The sequence below is a fragment of the Ambystoma mexicanum genome, chromosome 6p, assembly GCF_040938575.1.
Source record: "Ambystoma mexicanum isolate Mex_15411 chromosome 6p, UKY_AmexF1_1, whole genome shotgun sequence".
Lineage (NCBI taxonomy): Eukaryota > Metazoa > Chordata > Amphibia > Caudata > Ambystomatidae > Ambystoma > Ambystoma mexicanum.
This window is the reverse complement of record NC_090935.1, coordinates 100,749,340-100,765,822: the sequence shown is the minus strand read 5'-3', so window position 1 is coordinate 100,765,822 and position 16,483 is coordinate 100,749,340. Positions and strand designations below refer to the sequence as shown.

Here is a 16,483-nt window from a genome sequence, read left to right as displayed (position 1 = left end):
GCCTGCTGCGCCGGGTTGACGGAAATAACCTCTTCCTCTGCGGCCTCTTGGGTGTCTTCCTCTGGCCGGGAAAAAGGTGTCCTGTTGACGGTTTTCCCAATATTGGGCGCATGGACCTTGAGGCCTTTTTTGATAGTTGTAGCGACCGGACGAACGACCTCTGATTCGTCCGGTCCCAGCAAAAACACGACCGGGAAATATTTATAGAGCTCTGAGTTCTCTCGAGGGCTGAGTAGGTGCCAACAAATTGAGACATTTCCTTAGCGAAGGCCTCCCCGAAAAGCAGGCCTTCGGCGCCCTCATCTGCTTCATATGTGGCTAGATCGCTGAGCTTATTGTCGATCTTTAGGAGGATGCCTCTTCTACGCTCCGAAGAGAGTGCACAGTTGGCGTTACCCAACAAACACACTGCCCTTTGAGCCCAGTTACCTAGGTCGTGAATATCTACTGGGGTACCAGTATCTTTCGATTTTTCTACAAGGTCCATAATCTTTGCCAGTGGGCCCGCTAAGTCCAAGAGCTTATCTTGACACCCTTTCCACGCACGATCAACGCTTTTCCTAACGTCTCGTGCTGTTTTGGTCACGAAAGTGACCATTTTTGGGTCTAGTTCTGGTGTATCTGCCAGCTTCCCGGGCAGTTCAGGCCGTGGACATTCTGATCGCATGCGGGATCTAACTTCTCTGTCCAACGGCTTCCTGATATGTTGTTACATGTATAATGCCACTCTGGGTGAGGGCACCCACTCAGAAGACTTTGGGTGTCTAATGGACTCCGGGTCGAACATATCTATTACGTTGTCTTCTTCCTCGGGAAGAGTTTGAGGAATTGGCTGAGGGAACTCTTCTTCCTCGCCACCTTCGTCGTCGGGGCCGTATCCCTCTTCATATTCCCCTGAATTGTCCACCCCTGGGGCAGAGGGTCTGATGTGGCCATCTGCTAATGTTGCTAGAAAGGCTTCTTTCAATCTGGCGACTGGGTCTCTTTCACTTTGGGGAACAGAGTCAACCCTATCTTTTGTGCCCAAGGGGGTCAAAGAGTCTGCGCTCTTCCGGGCTTTTTTACCTCCCTTATTTTCAACCCTCTTCTGAGGGTTTCCAGCTGACGTCCCCTCTCCAGGGCTGTCGGCCCATCTCTTCCTGGCCGCCAGCTGTTCCTGCTGCTCAGCCATGCATGCTTCGAGCATTTCTAACCTTTCAGTCAAGGTTGCACCCCTTGGGAGACTGCTTGAGAAAGTGAATCTCCCAGTACCCTCTTGAAGCTGAGGGATAAATCTGTCTCTTGCCAGGTGGGTTCTTCCTCCCACTCTTGTTCACTCCACTCTGGTGAGGTGGACTGGGAATCTCTCGGGTGCGATGAGTGAGCCATTGAATACTGTTAGCAGCGCTAACTTCTCGGGGTCAGCTGAAAATTAAGGCTCTAAATCAGTTTACCTCCTGTGCACTCTGCGCCTTCTAGCCTATCTGTGAACTGTTTCACGTTCTCTGTAGATCCAACAGATGCCACCAAGGAATGTCTTTCTCCTTTTGTAGTAAATTTTTTTTTCGAAAAAATTTCCCTCAGGTACTGACTCACACGATCCTCCGCTTCGCTATGTGTACGCGCGAAAAGCGAGCGTAAGGGGAACGTGGAGCATCCCGGGAATGATATGAGGCTGAACCTGCTATGCTGGGTCCTGAAGCCCTGCGCGTTCGGCGGCGCGAGCTGCCTCCGCGCACACGCGTATAATGTAGGCTGCCGCAGGGTCCTAGAGCCTTCGCGAGCGAAGACTTCGGCTACGCCGGAGGAGAACGGGGCGGCTGCCAGAAGCGAGCGGCTTTGCCCGCGGCTCTGCCCCGCCTCTCCTCACTCCCGTTCCTGTTAGAATTGAAATAAAAGCATGACGGGGGAAAACGCCAGTAATACGCGTGCACGCGCTTCCTACACAACGGTACAAACGCTGTAAAATAAGCTCTCGACAGCCATCATTTAAACACCTGTTAGTCTATCAGCTAACTATCATTGATAACGAGTACATTTAGTGACTAAATCATAATAGGCAACGATAATTTAAGAACAGAAACATGAGACATAACACTAATCTCAGTATGGCAGCAAAAAGAAAGAGGAATGGACTTAGGGGAGCCAGTGTTTATACCCCTATCTGGCCACTGATTGGTGTGGGAGTAGAGGTCATGACTACAAAGGGCCTCAGGATTATGGGAAGCGTGGTTTCTAAAACCTAGTTGATTCAGTTCAGTGGAGAGATGAAACTTGTAACTTCCTGCTTTGTTTTTTCCAAGTAACATGTAAGAAAACCAAAACATAAAAGTTAAAAGTTGAAGTTTTGAAATGCTAATATGGCAGTATTAAAGAAAGATAAGCATAATGCGAGCCTCCTGTCTTGTCATAGAATCGGGCGTTCTTTCAAAAGAATTGAGTGAACCAAAATAAATGTAGAATATTCAGTATAATGAACATTTAAATCATGTCAGTCCAGACATTTGTGATTTAAAATATAAATCATGTAAGCTGTATGCACCTTCAGAAGGTAATAGATATTGAGCGTAATGTGCCTTGTCTTGTGCTAGAAAAAAATGAACAAAAATACAAGATGCAGGTAAATGGCAAAATAAATTAACACTATCTCTAATTGATGATAGATATATTCTCCTTTGACAATCTGTTACTGTGAGCGGATAACTCATTTTATTCGCCAGTGTTTATATTATCATTTCTGTTGATCTGCGGTTTCATTTTTATGTTTTTTCTTTTATGATTGTTTTAATGTAAATGATTGTCTTGCTGTTAGTATGTGTGAAAGGTATATCACTATATACAAATCAATGCTGCTCTGAAGCCCTACAGTGAATGCTGAAGGATAGTGACTCAACGTGCAGGCTTTGGACTAACTGGAAATGTTCTCCAGAGATGGAAAATGGCATTCGCTTTGAAAGTCCCATAGCCGCCTTCAGCAATGGTATGCATGGAAGCACGTCGGCAATGCCTGCCTTGCCTAAAGCACCATAAAACTGCTGAAAGCTGGGAATAACAGTTTTCACTGAAAACAGTCCACTTTTCTAGCTGACGGCTGCATTTTAAGAAAACAGCTCATATTTAACTTCGGAATATAGTAAGTTCTCAAGGTTTTTGAACAGGCTGTCTTAAAGTGTGCTATAATATTTTCCTAACATTAATTGTTATTTAGAAACACATTGAAGTGAAAGATTTAAAATCATTGTAATTGGTAAGCAGGGCATGGTTTTGCATGTTTATCACCCAAAGTCTAAACGCATGTTTTGCAACCTATACATAGTCTCACAACCATCTAGTGATTTCAGTGCAGCTGCTAGGGTCTACTGGCTGTTCTACAAAATGACACTTCAGAATAGGTCTTCAAGGTTAAACTGGTGCTGTGAATTCTAAAAATGCTATGCTATTTAAACAAACAAAACAGATAATCACAGAGACCCAGAAATGGGATGTTTCAAAGCAAAATGCATCTTTACACATGCATTAAAAAATGTCACTAATCTCTAACATGCAGCTATGAGTGCATTAGCAACCCCAACCCAGCCAGCCTCCAAGACTAAGACTGTGAGACTGTCTCCTTTCTCTCTCAACCAGCTATGAGACAGCCTTCTTCCCTCTGGCTCTAACTCTCAGCCATCTGAACCTGAATCTAACTTGCTGAACAGAACAGAAATCTACTGTTACAGAACAATGATGCATTCGTGTGCGTAGAAAGCATTCCATTGTAAACTACGTGCATAATATAAGCTATGTGTGTGCATACATATTTTCATCCAGCATAGCATAATCATATACTGTACTAGAATACAGTGACATGACATGTACTCTGCATTCTATTTCTAAGAACAGAACAGCAAGCTATTGCTAACATTCTTTAGAGGGGATTGGGTCCTCTAACGTATTCCATATCTATGACAGTAATCACCACAGCTGTGCTGCTTCGGAATATCTTTCTGCGTCCTGCGTCGATGACGTCGATACGCCGTCCTCCAGGGCCTCCGTCGAGCCGACATCACCGGATGTTATAAGTAGGACGCACAACGCCGTAGCCTCAGTTCCATTATTTCCGCGAACGTGTTCGCTTCCGAGATCTCGGCGCGCCTCGATTCTATTGAATCCTGTTCTTTCGGTTCTTCGAACCTGTTTCTTCATTGAATATTGTATGATGTTTTCGGCTTCTTCTACCCTGCGGTCTGGGTTTCAGAAGTGTTGGGTGTGCGGGTCCAAGATGTCACTGACGGACACGAATGACGCTTGCCTCGGTGCCTCGGGGAGGACCATGATACGGATGACTGCGTCGACTGCCAATCGCTCACATCGAAGGCCTTGCGGGAGCGTAAGAAGAAGCTGTCGGTCGGTAAGGTGGCCAAGCCCCGGAAGTCCCGTTCCACTGGTCTTTCGACGGATGATTCAAGGGGCGACTCTCCGCATCGTCGTTGTGAGTCCGGGGGTTCTCGGTCTGGGAGTAGGTCCCGCCATTCCTCTGCCTCTTCGAGGCGCTCCAGGAAGTGCCGTCACAGGTCGCCTTCCCCGTCCTCATCCGCGGCACCCCGCCCGTCGGCGGGTTGCTTGCCCCAACAAGCATTCCAATCCTGAGGAATGGGATTCCTTCCGAAATTGCAGGGCTCCGGTCCGTCCGTGCCGTCTGAGGACGCTGGTCGTGGCCGTACTAGAGACACCGCTCGTCCGCCTTCAGGCTCGAGCAGTCGTCGCGACCACCGGGCGCCTTCGAGGTCCCGGTCGGATAAGGATGGTCGCTCTAGGCATGCCCGTTCCAGGTCCTGGTCCTCGATGCCCTCGAGACTGCGAGTACCTGTGAAGTCTTCGAAGAAGACATCGACGCCGGCGGCGCCGAGGTCTTCGGCGGACTCTCTTGAGGCTCTGCCACTGAGGAAGTCGTCGACGCCATCGGCGCCCAGGCTGTCGCGAGACACGCTCGGTGCTCTGCCCTCGATGCCTGTGTCGATGCTGCCCAAGCTATCGGCGCCGCGCTTGACGCCGATTCCGTCGATGCCCTCAACGCCTTTTGAGGTGGCTTTTTCAGAGGTACCCCGTGGCACGGTGGAACCCCCCAGAAAGGCTTTGGCCAAGGCTAAAAATGTCTTTGTTCCTTTTTCTGTACCCTCTTTCCAGCCTTTGGATTATATTTCTGAGGTGGATGAGGGGTCTGAGGAAGGTGAGTTTCCTGATGGCCTCCTTTCTGGTCATAGCCAACTTGAGGACCTGCGCCAGTCGTTGCACGACGCTAGTGGGCTGGACACCTCTCCAGAGGTGGAGTTTGGTAGGCCTGAGCCTGGCACGCATGCAGACTCCTTACCAGTGCCTGATGTCGAGGGTCACGGATTGCCTGGGGTGGTCTGCCCCCCTGGGGATTTTCAGCAGGATGATCTGACTGATATCCTCGACCATGGTCCACCAACTGACCCGGTACTGCCATTCCATATGGCCTTGCAGAGAAGAGTGGCTGCGGCTTGGACTTCCCCGGAGGGTCTCCTGGCAGTGAGCAAGTCCTTGCCGAAGAAATATCGCCCGGCCAGTGGCGACCCCTGCTACTTGACCACGCACCCCACTCCGGAGAGTATGGTGGTGCAGGTGGCTACGGCCATCGGAAAGCAGGCGTCGCACCCTACCATCCCTCCTGATAGGGACGACAAACGTTTTGACGGCTGGGCGAAGAAGGTGTTTTCTTCTGGGGGTATGGCGCTTCAGGCTGCCAACTCCGTTTGTGCCTTGACTCGTTTCACGCACACTCTGTGGAACTGTATCTCCTTAGCGGCTGATCATATTCCCGAAGGGTAGGAACAGGATGGTTTTCTTGCTATTGTGCAGGATGGCAAGGACGCCATGTGTGAGTCCGTTCAGTCGGGTCTGGACATGGTTGATTGCGTCAGCCGGTTAATGGCGGCGAGCACCGTAATACGCAGGTTTGTGTGGTAGCGGAAGTCGGGGTTTGCTCCTGATGTGCAAGCTCCGCTCCTCAACATGCCTTTTGATGCTGAACATCTTTTTGGCAGCATGGCTGACAAGAGCCTTGAGAGGTTGCAGACCTCCAAAGCTGCAGCAAAGTCGTCAACCTCTGCCTTTTCGTCCTAGGGGACAACAATGGAGGGGAGGTTCCTTTCGATATTACTCGTCCTTTAGTGAATCGAGGGGAGCTGCTAGTCAAAGGGGCCACTGTAGGAGTGCCAGAGGTGGAAAACAGGGTACTCGAGGTGCCAAGGTTGCTCAGGCAGTTGCCTCTTTGCCCTCAGGCACTGCCACAGCCGCTTCAGCTCAGTCATGAGGCCATTTCCCATGGTTCACGGGTTGGGGGGAAGGCTGGCGCAGCATCTTGTAGAGTGGCGTGCCATTACTTCAGATTTGTAGGTTCTGGAGATCATGGCCCACGGCTACTGTCTTCCTCTCCGGCAGAGGCCTCACGACAACCCACCAGGAAATCTCTCTGCTCCTTACGCAGGAAATTCAATCCCTGCTGGAGAAGGGTGCCATAGAACCGGTGCCTGTAGCGGAGAGGAACAAGGGATGGTATTCCCCTTATTTTTTGATTTCGAAGAAAGACCGGGGATTGAGACCCATCATGGACTTGCGCGGTTTGAACAAACTCCTCAGGAAGGACAAGTTCAAGGTGGTTACTCTTTCTCAAGTCCTCCATACCCTTCAACTTCAGGACTGGTTGGTGTCTCTCGACCTCAAGGACGCTTATTTTCATGTGCTGATCCTTCCGAAGCACAAGAAATACCTGAGGTTCACGGTTGGCGACTCGCACTTTCAGTTTCGGGTCCTGCCGTTCAGATTGACCTCCGCCCCGAGGGTCTTCACCAAGCTCATGGTGGTGGTGGCAGCGTATCTCAGGAAAGGGGGGGATTCACGTCTACCCCTACCTGGACGATTGGTTGATCAGGGCGCGCTCACCCGAGCAGGTCCTGGATCATCTGTCCATCACCTGCCACTCCCTTCACAAGCTGGGCTTCTCCCTCAACTTAAAGAAGTTCCACTTGACGCCAACACTGCGGCTCCAGTACATCGGAGCAGTGCTCGACACATCCCTGGGGCAGTGTTTCCCTCCCCAGGTGAGGGCGCTTCACATTCAGCAGATGGTGGACAAGTTTCAACTTGCCCAGACGCTCCCGGCGTTCGAGTTCTTGAGGTTGCTCGGCCTCATGGCATCCTGCATTCTTCTGGTGCCAGAGACCAGGGTGTGGATGAGATCTCTGCAATGGGCCCTCAAGCTCCAGTGGTCACAGTCCTCCGGCAAGATGTCGGACCCCGTTCAGGTGCTGCCCTCGGTCGCCCAGGACTTTCTATGGAGGGCCGTTGAAGGCAATCTGTTGAGGGGGGCTCCATTTTGGCTGCCCTGGCCGGAGGTGACGATCGTGACGGACCCATCCCTCACGGGATGGGGAGCTCATGCCAACGAGTTGACAGTCAGGGGTTGTTGGTTTCCGTCGGAGTCCAGACTCCATATCAATCTGTTGGAGCTGCGGGCCGTCAGGCTTGCCCTGAAGGCTTTTCTGCCGTCTGTACGAGGGAAGAATGTCCTGATTCTGACGGACAACTCAGTGGCCATGAACTAGCTCAACAAAAAGGGGGGGGCAGGGTCACTTCCTCTGTGCAGGGAGGCGATGCAGCTCGGGTTCTGGGCCATCCAGCAGGAAGTTTCGATCTCGGCAGTTCATCTGGCCGGAGACGAAAACGAGACGGCAGACGCTCTGAGCAGGCAGAGCGCGATCTCTCACAAGTGGGAGCTGGCTCAGGAGATTCTCCTGGAGATCTTTGCCCTTTGGGGGTCCCCTCAGGTGGATCTATTCGCCTCCAGTGTCATCTGGAAGTGCGAAAGGTTCTGCTCGTGGGAATTTCCTCCAATAGGAGCCTTAGAAGACGCATTCGTGGTGGAGTTGTCTTACCCACTGCTATACGCGTTTCCTCCAGTCCCCATAATCCCGCAAGTGCTGCGGAGGCTACGGAGGTTCGGTTCCCGGATTATCCTCATTGCTCCGGCATGGGCCCGGAGGACGTGGACCCGGACCTTCTCGACTTGTCCATCTGCCCTCCACGTAGTCTTCCCTACCGAGACAATCTGCTCTCACGGGACGGGGGTCAGGATCTTCATCCAGAGGTCAGGTCCCTCAACCTTCACGCTTGGCTTCTGAAAGGTTGAGGTACAAGGATTGCGACCTCCCTGAAGACGTGATGGAGGTGTTGCTTTTGGCCAGACGGCCGGCGACTAAGTCCCTGTACCGTTGCCGTAGGAGAACGTTCTGCGACTGGTACAGGGTTCAGAATGTGGATCCTCTTTCATGTGACATTCCTGTGGTTCTGTCTTTTTTGCTTTCGTTGGCCCACAGGGGCCTGCAAGTGGGTACTGTTAAAGATTACCTGGCGGCGCTGTCTATATTTAAGCGCTCGTCTGAGGAGTGTTCCTATTTCAAAATTCCTTTAATTTCTCAGTTTCTCAAAGGACTCACTAATGTGTTTCCGCCGTCACCTTTCCAGGTGCCTGGTTGGGATTTGAACCTTGTTCTGAAATTCCTTATGGGTGCTCTGTTTGAGCCTTTACGTTCTTGTTCTTTGAGAATGTTAACCCTTAAAACTGTGTTTTTAGTTGTGGTCACTTCCGCTCGCAGAGGGAGTGAGTTGCAGGCACTTTCAGTTAAGCCACCCTTCACTGTGTTTCATAAGGACAGGGTTGTCCTTAGAGTTTGTCCTTCCTTTCTTCCGAAGGTGGTGTCGGAATTTCATTTAAGCCAGGATGGCGTATCGACATCATCGACGCAGGACGCTGACGCCGAAAGATTTTCCGAAGCAGCACAGCTGTGGTGATTACTGTCATAGATATGGAATACGTCGTCGGACCATCCCATCGAAAGAACGTTACCAGGTAAGAGTAACTTGTTCTTCTCTCTCTCACCGAGACAGTCTCATTTGCAGAAACGAAAACATTTGTTCAGCAAAAACATTTCTCCACAGTCAGCAAAGGCTGTATCTCTGTACTCAAAAATAGCTGGTTGTCTGGCAAGAGACAGATTATTATGAAAATCTTTACAGACTGAGTTCAGCTACTACCGCGCGCAGCTAAAAGCCTAATTCATAATGGACAAGAACAGAGCGCATTATAGCACCTAGAAATAAGAATGTGCTGTACAAAATAACTAAATATATATATATATATATATATATATATATATATATATATATATATATATATATATATATATATATATATATATATATATACACACACATTCCAGCAAATATTAATCTATGATCAAAACAAACTATAATGCTTAAACATGGCTTATGCTAAATGGATGCATGAATTAATGGATTAGCTCATGTTTAACTATCATACATAAATGCAGACTAACAAACGGTCCTTTTTATCATGCAATATTCCATTCTGAGAATACTAATACTAGACAGGTAGTGTGGACATCAGGCAATGACATCACACAAGTAACATAACAGATGTCAGTCAAAACATGGATAAGAAACAAGCAAATAGTCTATCTAAATACTCAGCATACTAAGGCATCTGTTCACTGCCCCTCCTGGATTCAAGCAAGCATCTTCGGGCAAAATGGAGTTGATTGGTTTCATGTGGGTGCCACACAAATTCTCATTCTGCAACAGCACGTTCCTGACTCTCCCTCACTCCAGAAATTCTCTCCCTATCTATCTTCGGTACAGATGCCATTGTGACACTCTCGCATAAAGTGATTTCTGAACAATTCAGAAAAATGCAGCTCTCAACAAAAGATGCTCAAAACAAGGGTAAATATTTCTCTTAATGAAAGCACCAGGGAATGTATTGGTACGTATCTCCATCCCCTAACCCCCCTACCCATTTTAGGGCAAAGGTAAATATTCCAAATTCTCTCTCAGTACAGATTGCATTACAGACTTTTGAGCACATTCCCCATTTCGAAAACACAGCCGGGATAACATCTCGATGTCCAGGAATTTCTATGAGGCAAATCTGTCATCCTGGAAATCAGCCAGTTGGCTCTGTCTGTGTACTTCCAGCCTCCAAGACTAAGACTGTGAGACTGTCTCCTTTCCCTCTCAACCAGCTATGAGACAGCCTCCTTCTCTCTGGCTCTAGCTCGCTAGCTCAGCTAGCTGAATCTAACCTACTGAACAGAACAGCAATCTACTGTTATACAGAACAATGATGCATTCATTGTGCATTTGTGTGCGTAGAAAGCATTCCATTTCAAACTACATGCATAATATGGCTATGTGCGTGCATACATAATTTCAGCCAGCATAGTATGATAATATACTATACTAGAACACGGTGACATGACATGTACTCTACATTCAATTTCTAAGAACAGAACAGCAAGCTATTGCTAACATTCTTTCTCTCTCTCATTTGCAGAAACGAAAACATGAATTCGGCAAAAACATTTCTCCGCAGTCAGCCAAGGCTGTATCTCTGTATGCTTAGTATTCCTCAAACTTAGCAAAGGCTTTCTAGCTTGCATACAATGTGGCAAATAGAAAGGTTTTAGCTATTTTTTAAGGCAGTCATTTCCGCTGATATCTCAATTATGCCTAATGCTCGATATGTCGACGTTCTGTATCCTCGCCCATTAGGGGTCCTGGTCAGTAATGTCCAAAAGCTGTAGGTGGGAGGTAGTACTGGAGCATTGTCTTCTGGGTTTGGTGATGTGATTGCATTGCTAACCCTGGATTTAGGGTTGCCCAGAGTGTGTCATGAAGCCTATATTTATTTTCAGACGTCTTCGTCAATTCCTCATCTGCATGTTCAGGTACCTGAGCTCCCGGGTTCTTGTGTGCGATATTTGGGAAGCCACCCATTAAAACCATCACTGATTGATCTTACAATGTGTGCCCATCTTTTAAGTGTCTGCACACTGCTGTGTCTGTTTGGTGGTTTGAGGAAGTGTGTCCAAGTAGGTTAATCTTTTCAGGCCGCTCCTGGCAAGCCTCGCTTACATACTTACCTTGTGGGCATTTCTTGCATTCGATGAGCTATGCGGGACGGGTATGCCCCTTGTTTCTGGATGGCTCGGTACTGTGGGGTTCTTATGGCAGATCCTGTGCAGGTGTGTTTGCATTACCAGACATTGCATGGATGTGTTTCAAATGTTTGTTCTTGATCTATTGAAAATGTACTCCTGGTCAGAGACCATGTTAGGTTTCTCAGCTGCTTTTATGCAATTAGGGGAGCTTATTTGACAATTTCTCTCACCTGCTCATACCTGCTAAATATTGGTTTTGGATCTAACTCAACTATTCAGTTGTAAGTGCAAAAGCTGGGGCTAACCCAGGTTATAGCTGGGCTTGGGTTAATTTTTACAACAGTGAAATGAATGTGAAACTATAAAAATAGATGGCTGCAGTCCTCAAGGGAGGAGATTATGCCCTTAATCTCCTGCATACAAATATAGACAGTGTGCCTCCCAGAGTTATCTGTTCTTTTCCCACAAAAATGATCCCAAAGATATTCCAATTAGCCAACCTCAGAACAGTAACATATCCTTCTCCTGTATTGCCTCAGTAAGGTTTATAATGCAGCTCATGATATTCATTTCCATGTATTTTATATATTTGGTTTTCTTTCCACTTTTAGAATACACTCCATGGAATGCCCTGAAAGGGGTCACCCCTATTCCTTTGGACTAGGGGTGAAACCTTACGGAGGCAACACAGGAGAATGACCAAAAAGCAAGGACGTTATCTAATATAAAGATTGTGAGGGGCACTGATGACTACGATTTCTAACGTAACTTAGTAATAGTGTGATTAGAAGAAAAGGTGCAAATTTTAGCCTTGAAAACAACCAAAGTCAAAACACGTGTCGGCTGAGCGTATTTATTAAAAAGAATGTTAGTATTCCTAGATTGCCTAATTGGGATAATTATTGTGGGACAAGTGCAGATCACTTTGGGAGGCAAACTTTGTCCAACTATTCAGTTGTGTTAGCACTAGATGTGAAAGCACTTAAATCTATCCAAATGTCCTAACGTTTCATTCTTTTACTGAGAAATGTCCCTGGTCTAATGTGCCCCCCTGAACAAATACCCCCCCCCCACCTCCCACAACAACGATTCAACCCCACCATCTTGAACAAGAAACAGGATGTTTTAATCAGTGTTCAGTTTTATAAAATTTCTTGAAACAAAATATTTTCCACTTAGTTGCTATGCTGGGTAGGTCTCCCACTAAGTTCCTCATAAATACAGGCAGCTTGTCTACTGAATGAAACCTAAGTTCCTCATAAATACAGGCAGCTTGTCTACTGAATGAAACCTAAGTTCCTCATAAATACAGGCAGCTTGTCTACTGAATGAAACCTAAGTTCCTCATAAATACAGGCAGCTTGTCTACTGAAAGAAACCTAAGTTCCTCATAAATACAGGCAGCTTGTCTACTGAATGAAACCTAAGTTCCTCATAAATACAGGCAGCTTGTCTACTGAATGAAACCTAAGTTCCTCATAAATACAGGCAGCTTGTCTACTGAATGAAACCTAAGTTCCTCATAAATACAGGCAGCTTGTCTACTGAATGAAACCTAAGTTCCTCATAAATACAGGCAGCTTGTCTACTGAATGAAACCTAAGTTCCTCATAAATACAGGCAGCCTGTCTACTGAATGAAACCTAAGTTCCTCATAAATACAGGCAGCTTGTCTACTGAATGAAACCTAAGTTCCTCATAAATACAGGCAGCTTGTCTACTGAATGAAACCTAAGTTCCTCATAAATACAGGCAGCTTGTCTACTGAATGAAACCTAAGTTCCTCATAAATACAGGCAGCTTGTCTACTGAATGAAACCTAAGTTCCTCATAAATACAGGCAGCTTGTCTACTGAATGAAACCTAAGTTCCTCATAAATACAGGCAGCTTGTCTACTGAATGAAACCTAACTTGTCTGCTATTATCGGACTAATGTTTACATTCACAATACACACACACATCCATGCATATAAAAACAAATAGGAATAACTCCTCTAGTAAAATGAATGCAGTCCTCTCCAATAAAAACATGCACATTGTTTCCAGGCATCAAATTAACAAAACACAAAGCCGTTATTTGAATCAACTTCAAAATAATACAATTTACTGCCACTCTTGGCATCCGAAAAAATCTGTTTTGACATAGAATTGTTTCACTTTAAATTGTTGGCCACTCTTAGTTTCTAGCTTGGACATGGATGCAAGAATGTTTGATAGGATTAACATAGCTACTTTTTGTTCAGGCTTGGACTAAGGGAAAAAGCCTATATTTAGGAGCGCAAAATATCAGTTCCATGTGAAAATGTCCCCTACATAAAGTCACCATGTCAAAATGTCACTTTTAAAAGGATGTGTAAATGTCTTGTTAACATAAAAAAAAGTTTATCTAAATAATTACTTTCCTCCCTCGGTCTGATGTTCACTGCTGAAGCCATTGAGTTACGAGTCAGAACCTAGGGAGCTGAGTTTGTCGTGCTCGCCCTCTTTCAGATTCTCCTGGGTGCCGCATAGACTGCTGCCAGCAGCTGTGCCCAGCGAGCCTTTGTCCCCCATGACCATGTCTGGCCTCCGTAACCGTGCTCCATCCCGAGCCTCGGCCTCTCCCAGCTTCGGGCCTCACTTCGGTTCTAAGCATCTCACCCCGGTAATGTACCAAGACCTGCCCCCTATGCAAACAACCAATCCTGCTTTTTCTGTGTCTGTGTAAGGCAACACCCGGAAGCCCAAAACAAATACTGCTTCAGCCCTCTAAGACAATTGCCACCCCGCATCCTGTTACTTAATTGAGATCCCGCCCTTGACTCCTTCGTGCCCTAAATTCAGTTCCTCACGATTTACAGCATATCATGTGATTGGTGCCCTAGCAAGCATCACGCCAGACCCCACCTGTCGACGCTTATAGCTAATCCCACCATCCACTGATCTGACTCTGGCCCCGCCCTACATGGCTCACACCGATCTCTTGCTCTGGTACTATGTGCCTGAACCTGCCTTTGCTCAAAGACTCTCGAACATTCTTCAACAATGTGGTAGAACTCATCATCTGCCTCTTAGTCGTTCCAGCCAATCACAATAACTAACACTGCACTCCCTCTGAACCAATAACAAAGTGGCCATCCCAGTGACTATCAAATATAAACCAATCACATCAGGTTGGAGCCCTTGAGTGACAGAAAAAAGTAAAACAAGGCCAGTAGAAGATAAGTAAGGGGCTATCAGTGAAAAAATAATGTGTGTGATGCTTTTTTCTCAGCGACATTTTGATTGACACATTTTCATCAGGGGACTTTATTTCTGGATACCAAAATATCTTGATGCACTAAAGGGTCAGGCAAGCATGAAATTATTAAATTGAAAACGAAAAGGTATCTGCAAGTTAACTTTGTGGCATTAATTTAGAGTCCACCTTAGGCATAATCCTTCTATTTCTGTGCAAAGTTATTTGGAAAAATGATGCTGGTTATTTAAATTGACATTATTTATTTTGGAATGTAAGGGGATACATGAATCTTCTTTCTAGTCCACTTTGAGAGGTATAAAACTCTATTCAGGAGTTGTATTTTTATGTAAACCATAATGAAGAAGTCTCAGTCCCTGAACATCTGTGAGTCTCATTGTGCACCATGCTCGCAAACCCAGATATAAGTTGCTCTTGTGAAAACTCAGGGAATTAATAATTTGTTACAGTCAGACACTGACATGCCCTTCACAAATATAGATTCTATGGCATTTTATTTTAAATTAACTTCCACAAATTTGCAGGCGGCGTACTCATTTAGTGATATAGCTTGTAAACCGGGTTCTTCCAGAATGATTTTAATTGCTATCCGGGATATAATGTATTTTTGGGACATATATCGAAATGCACTGGGCTCATTGAATTCCCTTTTAGTTTGTCTTTTAAAAGCACATGAGAGGTAGAGACCATCGACAGCTTAAGGTGACTGTCATGTACTTGGGAAATGCTTCTGTATTCAGCTCCCCCTTTGAGAGGCTTTCCTAGGAAACGTTTCCATCAGCTACACCAGCGGTCTGCAACCTTTGGCTCTGCAGATGTTTTGGACTACAACTCACAGCATCCATGGTAGGCATAATCAATGGCAATGATTCATGGGATTGGTAGTCTGAAGCATCTGGAGAGCCAAAGGTTTCAGGTCCCTGAGCTACACCCAGGTGAAACCCCAATTTTATTCTCCTGTCGGGCAGGCTTGCTTCCTCTCCTAACTACCTATATGTTTAACTTTACATACCCTCCAAACTTCAAGTATGCAGCATCATTTGGCGTGCAGATTCAGATGGAATGAAGCCTGTGATGGTTTACTTCACTTACTCACACCCACAAGAACCCTCCTCTTTGCTTTGAATGGCCAAATGTATTTTGCCATATCATAAGGGGATGTATTTAACTATTAGCTAGCCCTCCCCTCGGGAATTATGATCCAATTGGACTGAAATGTATTGCCCTAATTTCTTGTATGAGACTATGCCATTACTGGGACCTACATATTCAGAATCGCAAGATAATTCTAAATTCAGAAACATCCTTCATGTTGCTATTGATGCAGGCATCAGAGTTATTAAAATATGCCACTGTATTAATTCATGCATGTTAACATATCCTGTTGTGCATGAGATCAGGGTGACTTTGCTGAAGTGAAATAGTCTTGTATTGGCAAAGTGTTCAAAAGACGGAGGCAATCATTTATTTCATTATTTTGTCACTTTCAATAGATTCATTACCAAAGCTGAAACATTACATGTTTTATTTGCATTTTGAAATTAACAGACAATATGTGCTGAACAGATATTCTGGAAACAAATTAATTGTATAAACCAATTACGTAAACAAATGCCTGTTAGTTTAATTCTCGCAGTTAGGTATCCAATATCAAGTCTGGCATACCTCCAAGCAGCTCCTGAATGCCCTGCATTGCGCCGTAGCTCCTGCTTCAAACTCAGGACCTACCTCTTGGCAATGAGGAGGTAAAACATACAGATTTGCTAATGTAGTTTAGATGAGACACCAATTATAAACCTTTGTTCATTACGTAAGACACATTATCCATCAAAATTAACCATCAAATTATTCAATGAATATGCTTTTCGATGGAAAGGTATTCAATGAATACGTTTTAGATGGAAAGTCCAGATACCGTCAAAAGTAGCTCCTTGTAGCTGTTGAGTAGCTGTTGATGTTAAGCTAACAAGGCTCTTCTAGATTACAAGCAGATGCTATATAGCTCCCCGCTCCTGCATTGTACTAGAAGCAGCCTTCATAATTGGTTGCTTGCCTTCAGGCCTTTTCTCCAGTTTCTCGATCAAATTTTGTTTGATCCAATATCTGTTTACTTGTGTATATATATATATCCCTGCAACCACTTTCATATGCCCCCCTCTGTGTTAGCTCCTTTGTAACTGTTTGTCTGTTTCATCACATTCTTTCCCCTGTTTGCCCTTCCCCTCATGGACTCCCATTTTCTTT

The 16,483-nt window shown here is 45.9% G+C and overlaps 1 protein-coding gene across 2 annotated transcripts in view; it reads left to right on the top strand.

Moving 5' to 3' along the window:
• Positions 1–16,483, top strand: part of GBA2 (glucosylceramidase beta 2) — a 470,157-nt gene that overhangs the window by 354,007 nt on the left and 99,667 nt on the right. The window lies entirely within an intron of this gene.